We start from the raw sequence: 9,880 nt of genomic DNA on the forward strand, positions 1-9,880 counted from the left end.
GCTGTAAGTACCCAACCTCGTCACGAGTGACCTCCAGTGACGGAAAGTAGTAGAAAAGAACGCCCGTAGGCAAAAGGTATAATCCAAAAGAAAGGTTAGGTGTCTGCAACACTGTCCCTCAAATAAGAATAAGTCAGCCCAGATGGCCTAAAACAAGACCTCTTAAGTCCAACCAACTCTCTGTGATTCCCGTAAAGGAACCACACAAAAAGCTATAGGTGGGAAACTACCCTGTCCCCAAAGAAAACAAATGATGTTCAGAGCTAAGACTCTACTCCTACACTAATCCATCTCGAGGAGCTCACACCAGCACTAAAACCTACATGCTAGCATGATCGTCGTCCGAATTCGAAATCCAGAACGACCTAGTCTATGTACACCATCCGTCCTCCGCTCGCTATCGCGATGCGCTCCTCCTGTTCCAGCATCCCAACTCTAGTTTCCCCCGAAGGGTGAACCGTCGCGAACCAGTCCGCCAAAGACATCTGACAAAGGGCGTTTGTCCGCCAAAGCACACACAGAAGACGCGAGGTCAACTCCAAAGAATTACATAAATAATAGCACCAATAGTTATAGATAAGAGAATAGCCACTTAGGCTTATAGCTAGGGATAACATCCTAGGGTTGCATATTCCATAATGAACTCAACAACAATAATAACAATTAACATGTTCCAAATAGGATTAACAAAAACAATCACACTCGACAACTAAATCAGTATGCATGAATGCAGGATGATTAGTCAAACAACGTCTCCGACTCTCACTCGACACGTCGCCACGTGTTCTAGGTAAATTAAAGTCTCTAAAAGCTTACCCTAAGGTAAAGTCGATTCTGCGACAAAAGACACTTCTTCACATCAACATAGTAACTCATGATGATCTCCGGATCATCCGACTCATCTCAATCCGATGGTCACAACTGCTCAACAAGCAAAGAGTATCACATACTCGGAAACTACCGGTTTCCCGGACTTATCCCCAGGATAGCCCAACAATTAGGCATGTCAAGTCGATCCAACCCCTTGGGTTGAACATACGGACTCGCACACGCAACTCCCAAATTAGGCATGTCGAGTCGATCCAACCCCTTGGGTTGAACATACGGACTCGCACACGCAACAAATGACAACGCCAAGTCGGTTCACTCAAAAGAGTCGAACATACGGACATTGCGCGTGTCCAATGACTATCGCCGAATCGATCCAATCCATCGGATTGAACATACGGATCCGCGCGTGTCGAAAGGTTATCGCTGAATCGATCCAATCCCTCGGATTGAACATACGGATTCACGCGAGGTAAAATGGCAATCGCTGAATCGATCCAATCCCTCTGATTGAACATACGGACTCACGCGTGCCTGAGTGACTACCGCCGAATCGATCCAATCCATCGGATTGAATATACGGATTCGCGCGTGTCGAAAAGTTGTCGCTGAATCGATCCAATCCCTCGGATTGAACATACGGATTCACGCGAGGTAAAATGGCAATCGCTGAATCGATCCAATCCCTCTGATTGAACATACGGACTCACGCGTGCCTGAGTGACTACCGCCGAATCGATCCAATCCATCGGATTGAATATACGGATTCACGCGTGTCAACAATTATTGCCGAATCGGCCCAACCCGTCGGGTTTGGACATACGGATTCGCGCCGCAAAGTCGAAGATACACCCACAACATAGCTGCACCAACAGCACAACCACAATAGCTGCTCCAACAGCACAACAACAAGCGCTGCTCCAACAGCACCACAACATCTACATACTCGAAGCCCCTCATCTTTCTCAATACTGGGATCCGACGACACTTCTCGTTTTCCAAAACTATGATTTGCATCCAAAGCTTCCTTCCGAGATTATTACCATTACTTAAAGATTTAGAGGTTGTTTAATGTCTTATGAGTTTTCTTTACAAAATAATTATCCTTTTAGTCTTATCGCGAATCCTATAAGTTCTCGGGATCTCCTAATCCCCAAATGACTCCAGAGAATGTCTCGACCATAAACATCATAACAAGGCCCGAATCTCATTCGTCCTTTCAAGCTTCCTCAAAACTCTCAAAAATAAAATCGGGCATGACCTGCCCGCTTTTCTCACCGTTCAGAAACTCAGATTCCAGTACAGAGCATATTCAATTCATCACAATCAACAACATGTCATATATCGATAAATCGCATCATAAACACTTAGCACTTAGCATATAAAGCATGCACCACACATCCTAGATTACCCACATAACACATAGCATGTAAGTCAATCTCAAAAACATTCAGTAGATGAATCATCTACATTGTCAGCCGAAGCCTCAGAAAACATTTTCCAATCACACACAATTCCAGTGCATAAACAGTAAACAATGTCGAAACATCGACCCTAAGCATTAACTAGGGATTCAGTGAGAAGCCCTCACCTGTAGATTCTCCAGGACGATCCCCTAACACTTGTTCACAATCAAAGGCTTGCTCCTCTGGGAATTCCTCAAAATCACCTTTAGAGCAAAACCACAGAAATACTATTAGAATCTATCGAAACTAAGCTATCGATACTTACTAAGGTTACTCGAAGTAATCTATACTCTAAGGTACGATAATCTAGCGCGAAAGGACAAGTTTTCGGAAAAGGAAATTTTCCTCCTTCCCCCTAATAGGGCTCGGCCACTTTGGTTAATTGTGGGGCTCGATTTTTCTTCGATCAAACTTGGTTCCTATGCTTTCATAAGCCGTAACTAAGGGTATTCTGAACTCGGAAAAATTATCGGATCAAAAACTGTCGTAGGGGTATTTTGGTCATGATTTTTAACTTAGGATTTTCAAAACTGAAATCTCAAAAATAAAATTTTGCAGGGACGTCACCAACGACGTTTATGACAACTAATCCTACTAGCACTAAGCTAAGGCGATAGTTTTCAGCCTAAGGTTGAAGCTTTACACCAAAAACTCCAAAATGGGTATTTTAGGTTCAAATTGATTCCGGCGGAATTCCGGCGACATAACGGAAAATCTAACCCGGCAGAAGTGATCTTGGGCGCATAAGGAAGAGGTTTACAATCAGAAATGAAAGATTCAGGATAGTTTTGCAAAAAACCCATAAACTATCCACTCAGAAAACTCTACAGAAAAGCTATGGAAAAAACGATCGGAGGTAAGGATTAGCGACTATACCTCGAAGCCTTGAAGTAGCAACTGATTGATCGACGATCAAGCAAGAAATGAACAAAAGCTCTTCTTTCTTCTTCCTCTTAGCAAATTCGCAGGTTTTGGAGAGAAATGGTGGAAATTTGTGATATTTTCTCATTTCTTGGCTATATATAGAGGTTGGCAAAACGCGGTAAAATGAAAGTTTCGCGAATCTGATTTTTCCGGCTTCATTCTCCATGAATTCTAAGATAGGTTTTGGCGAAAGAATTCCAAAACTAAAATGAGGTCTCCTTATATTTTAGGTGACTAATGCAAAGTCGGTGTAAAACTATTTTACCCGATAATTTACTTTTTGCAACGAATGTCGGAATGGAAAACTTCCTTCTGAAGAAAGATTGAAATCATCAAGAGAAATGGGTGTACGCGTGTAGAATCTTCATTTGAAGCTCTGAATAGAAAAAGTCTTCATTGACGGTTGATTCTAGGGTTTTGAAAAACCAGGGATTCGGTTTCGGCAAACTTCCGATGATTGGAATCGGACGTCGTAGATCCTAGAGTTTCGCCTCGAAATGATTGTGATATATGGAAAAAGAGAAGTTCAGATATTTCTCTAAAGATTTTTGGACTAAATTCCTACAGTGTTCCAAAGCTGGAAGTTTGTTGGAAATTATATTCCTATAGTGTTCCAAAGCTGGAACATAGTTTTGTTTCCTAAGGTTCTTGTCCTAGGTTTTAAATGCGAATATTAGTCGTGCTATAACTTAAATCGACTTCCGATACTATCCTTTGACTTTTCCTGAACTTTCTCCTTCATAAATATATTTCATTTAATAAACTTTCGTTCAGGTTTCCCTTCACATTACATCAACCCTAATCGTGAATAAGAAGTTTATTCACTTATCATAAACTTAAAAACTCGGGCCTTACATTACTACCCTCCAAAAAGAAAGTTTCGCCCTCGAAACTTAAGGTCAGTAATAGTTCTGGATATTATTCCTTGATCTTTTCCTCTAACTCTCACATAACACCGTCCGTGTCTTTATTCCAAATAATTTTCACTAAAACACTCTGCTTTCCCTTCGATTGTTTCACTCTTCTAGTCCCAATGTTGACCAACAGCGTCTCAACAGACATATCATCTTTCAACTTGCCGAGGTTTAACTACAATCATCAATGATAACACCACTAAAACTCTTACTCGAATATGATCTCCAGCTTCTGAAGTCAATCTTTACCCTAAGATTCTCATTCCACTTAGCAAAAATTCACTCGCTAATCTCTAGCTTGTATCACCGAAATCCATAACAAGTTTCATTCACTCTTAGACTTTAAGCAACTTGTCCAAATATGACAACCTCAAGTGTTCATCTTAATACTAACACTTCCCTTTTCTGTAACTTGATCACCATCTCGTCAATCAACTTCTTAATCTCTCTATCAAATTCTAACCAACTTCGAGTCCTAGAAACTTAAGACAACAATTCATAGACTTAAAACCTGAACCTTCACCAAGTTTGGACCTCTAATGTCCGTTAATTCTTCAATGCTTCCTAAATGAATATCCATTTCTTCAAACTATATCTCCTTCGCAAGAGAACTTATACTTAATGCGAACTTTTTCCTCCCAGCTCGACTAATCCTCGATCCAATCAAGTTAATCTTACCAATCCTTCTATCAAAGTCCATAGCCAGCTCTGATTCCGAATATCACCCCCTCAATATTAAGTTGATCAAGCCTAATACATCGAAGGTGAAATTTAGAAAAACCCACTGGAACAGTCAATGAGTTCCTATCATCCGATAGTCACAAATATCCTGACCTCACATCCTCAACGATTCCGCTACGGAACTACACGCCCTCGACATCATACGTATACTATCCATAAGAAATCTCTATGAGATTCATTCTTCAGCTTCTAGCTTCCTTTTAAACGCATTGGTGCAAAACTACTCTCTAGGTTTACCGTGTTATTCTAAACCTCGTGTAACTTCTATAGTGGAAACACGAGTAGCAGTCAAATAAACTTTTGTAGGTGTAATAACTATAAGGTCAACGCTTAGCGGTAAAAGCAAGTTCAGACGTGTTGCACACGCTACGGGGGTAACGAAGAGTATACCATACTAGAATGAGAAAGAATAGTTAGAAAGTTACCATCGTTCTTGCGCTCTCCTCTGACTAATCCATCAGCTCCCTCGCCGCACAAGACATGGACTCTTCCCCGTGCAGTAGAACGTCTTCCCCTCACCGTATGCACAGATGGCTCAACCTTGGTTACATTGCAATCCTTGGCTTGATGCCCCGGACGGCTGCAGTTGAAACATAGAGGTCTTCCGTCTGGACACTTGTTAGTGTAGTGCCCCACCTTCTTGAACCTGTAACACGTCACTCCTTGACCCGAAGTCTTGTTTCATGTTCCTCCGGTAGCATTTATGGGCTTATACTGCCCCGAGGTAAAACCTTCCGCCACAGGACGTTGATACGGCTTCTTCTGTCGGAATCTCTCTATCCCATGATTATTTTGAAAGTTCGACCTCATTGGTCCCCCAGTGCCTGTTCTATTCATCCTCTTGTTCTTCATAAGTTCAACTTCTGTTGCCTTCTCAACCAAAGCTTGGAAACGCATAATTCCCAATGGCCTCACAGAGTCCTCGATATCTAGCCTCAGTCCATTGACGAAACGCTTACACATGTAGCGCTCATCGACATGGTCGGTGAAAAATTGGAAGTGTTTGGCCAAAGACTCCAATTTAGAAGCAAATTCAGGTACAGACATGCTCCCTTGTCGGAGTGTCAGAAACTGTGCCTCCCGCTCGTCCCGAGCACTAGTTGGAAAATACTTTTCCAAGAATGCAGTTCGAAAGGAGTTCCAATTCACCTCCTCGTCGTTAGCTTCCATAATTCCTCTGGTACCCTTCCACCAGTACTCAGCATCGCCCAGCAGCAGATAAGTTGCCAGGCCCACCTTAGCCCCTTCAGCAGTCTGCAGTACTTCGAAAATCTTCTCAATCTCTTGGATCCATAGATCCGCATTGTCTGGGTCAGTCCCGCCCGTGAACTTGGGTGGATCCTGCCTTCTAAAATCATTCAGTCCCCTGTTCTGGTCTAGGGCTAACTCCCTCTCACGCTTATGTCGCTCACGTTCAGCCTTGTCAGCACGCCACTGAGCGTTCTCCACGGTTTGATTTGTCATTGCCTGGGCCACAGCAGTCATTGCCCCAGCGAGTTGATTCATGTTCACCATGTTCTCTGTTCGTTAAGTAGACAGTCAGTACCAATCACAAGATAGTATTATGCATAGCTATACAATATGATTAGGTAGCAACTTCAATCAATTTAAAGCGAAAATCGCTTGCAGACAATCAAGGTTTTACTCTTTGCAGAGTCACACAACCTAGCACAGAAGACCTATTCCCCAACAACTCCCGAAAGACTCGACAAGCTCTGATACCACAATGTAACACCCCGATTTCGGTGGCGTCACTTTAGTAACCAAAAGTAAACTTAATGCGGAAATACGTGAATATTTTTTTTCGATATAATAACTAAGACAAGACTGAATTAAATAAAACCCAAATGCGAAAAGCAATAAAACTATTATCCAATATATATTTACAACCCCCGCTGTAAGTACCCAACCTCGTCACGAGTGACCTCCAGTGACGGAAAGTAGTAGAAAAGAACGCCCGTAGGCAAAAGGTATAATCCAAAAGAAAGGTTAGGTGTCTGCAACACTGTCCCTCAAAATAAGAATAAGTCAGCCCAGATGGCCTAAAACAAGACCTCTTAAGTCCAACCAACTCTCTGTGATTCCCGTAAAGGAACCACACAAAAAGCTATAGGTGGGAAACTACCCTGTCCCCAAAGAAAACAAATGATGTTCAGAGCTAAGACTCTACTCCTACACTAATCCATCTCGAGGAGCTCACACCAGCACTAAAACCTACATGCTAGCATGATCGTCGTCCGAATTCGAAATCCAGAACGACCTAGTCTATGTACACCATCCGTCCTCCGCTCGCTATCGCGATGCGCTCCTGTTCCAGCATCCCAACTCTAGTTTCCCCCGAAGGGTGAACCGTCGCGAACCAGTCCGCCAAAGACATCTGACAAAGGGCGTTTGTCCGCCAAAGCACACACAGAAGACGCGAGGGTCAACTCCAAAGAATTACATAAATAATAGCACCAATAGTTATAGATAAGAGAATAGCCACTTAGGCTTATAGCTAGGGATAACATCCTAGGGTTGCATATTCCATAATGAACTCAACAACAATAATAACAATTAACATGTTCCAAATAGGATTAACAAATAACAATCACACTCGACAACTAAATCAGTATGCATGAATGCAGGATGATTAGTCAAACAACGTCTCCGACTCTCACTCGACACGTCGCCACGTGTTCTAGGTAAATTAAAGTCTCTAAAAGCTTACCCTAAGGTAAAGTCGATTCTGCGACAAAAGACACTTCTTCACATCAACATAGTAACTCATGATGATCTCCGGATCATCCGACTCATCTCAATCCGATGGTCACAACTGCTCAACAAGCAAAGAGTATCACATACTCGGAAACTACCGGTTTCCCGGACTTATCCCCAGGATAGCCCAACAATTAGGCATGTCAAGTCGATCCAACCCCTTGGGTTGAACATACGGACTCGCACACGCAACTCCCACAATTAGGCATGTCGAGTCGATCCAACCCCTTGGGTTGAACATACGGACTCGCACACGCAACAAATGACAACGCCAAGTCGGTTCACTCAAAAGAGTCGAACATACGGACATTGCGCGTGTCCAATGACTATCGCCGAATCGATCCAATCCATCGGATTGAACATACGGATCCGCGCGTGTCGAAAGGTTATCGCTGAATCGATCCAATCCCTCGGATTGAACATACGGATTCACGCGAGGTAAAATGGCAATCGCTGAATCGATCCAATCCCTCTGATTGAACATACGGACTCACGCGTGCCTGAGTGACTACCGCCGAATCGATCCAATCCATCGGATTGAATATACGGATTCGCGCGTGTCGAAAAGTTGTCGCTGAATCGATCCAATCCCTCGGATTGAACATACGGATTCACGCGAGGTAAAATGGCAATCGCTGAATCGATCCAATCCCTCTGATTGAACATACGGACTCACGCGTGCCTGAGTGACTACCGCCGAATCGATCCAATCCATCGGATTGAATATACGGATTCACGCGTGTCAACAATTATTGCCGAATCGGCCCAACCCGTCGGGTTTGGACATACGGATTCGCGCCGCAAAGTCGAAGATACACCCAACAACATAGCTGCACCAACAGCACAACCACAATAGCTGCTCCAACAGCACAACAACAAGCGCTGCTCCAACAGCACCACAACATCTACATACTCGAAGCCCCTCATCTTTCTCAATACTGGGATCCGACGACACTTCTCGTTTTCCAAAACTATGATTTGCATCCAAAGCTTCCTTCCGAGATTATTACCATTACTTAAAGATTTAGAGGTTGTTTAATGTCTTATGAGTTTTCTTTACAAAATAATTATCCTTTTAGTCTTATCGCGAATCCTATAAGTTCTCGGGATCTCCTAATCCCCAAATGACTCCAGAGAATGTCTCGATCCATAAACATCATAACAAGGCCCGAATCTCATTCGTCCTTTCAAGCTTCCTCAAAACTCTCAAAATAAAATCGGCATGACCTGCCCGCTTTTCTCACCGTTCAGAAACTCAGATTCCAGTACAGAGCATATTCAATTCATCACAATCAACAACATGTCATATATCGATAAATCGCATCATAAACACTTAGCACTTAGCATATAAAGCATGCACCACACATCCTAGATTACCCACATAACACATAGCATGTAAGTCAATCTCAAAAACATTCAGTAGATGAATCATCTACATTGTCAGCCGAAGCCTCAGAAAACATTTTCCAATCACACACAATTCCAGTGCATAAACAGTAAACAATGTCGAAACATCGACCCTAAGCATTAACTAGGGATTCAGTGAGAAGCCCTCACCTGTAGATTCTCCAGGACGATCCCCTAACACTTGTTCACAATCAAAGGCTTGCTCCTCTGGGAATTCCTCAAAATCACCTTTAGAGCAAAACCACAGAAATACTATTAGAATCTATCGAAAACTAAGCTATCGATACTTACTAAGGTTACTCGAAGTAATCTATACTCTAAGGTACGATAATCTAGCGCGAAAGGACAAGTTTTCGGAAAAGGAAATTTTCCTCCTTCCCCCTAATAGGGCTCGGCCACTTTGGTTAATTGTGGGGCTCGATTTTTCTTCGATCAAACTTGGTTCCTATGCTTTCATAAGCCGTAACTAAGGGTATTCTGAACTCGGAAAAATTATCGGATCAAAAACTGTCGTAGGGGTATTTTGGTCATGATTTTTAACTTAGGATTTTCAAAACTGAAATCTCAAAAATAAAATTTTGCAGGGACGTCACCAACGACGTTTATGACAACTAATCCTACTAGCACTAAGCTAAGGCGATAGTTTTCAGCCTAAAGGTTGAAGCTTTACACCAAAAACTCCAAAAATGGGTATTTTAGGTTCAAATTGATTCCGGCGGAATTCCGGCGACATAACGGAAAATCTAACCCGGCAGAAGTGATCTTGGGCGCATAAGGAAGAGGTTTACAATCAGAAATGAAAGATTCAGGATAGTTTTGCAAAAACCCATAAACTATCCACTC

Source organism: Lotus japonicus, chromosome 4, assembly GCF_012489685.1.
Source record: "Lotus japonicus ecotype B-129 chromosome 4, LjGifu_v1.2".
Taxonomy (NCBI): Eukaryota; Viridiplantae; Streptophyta; class Magnoliopsida; order Fabales; family Fabaceae; genus Lotus; species Lotus japonicus.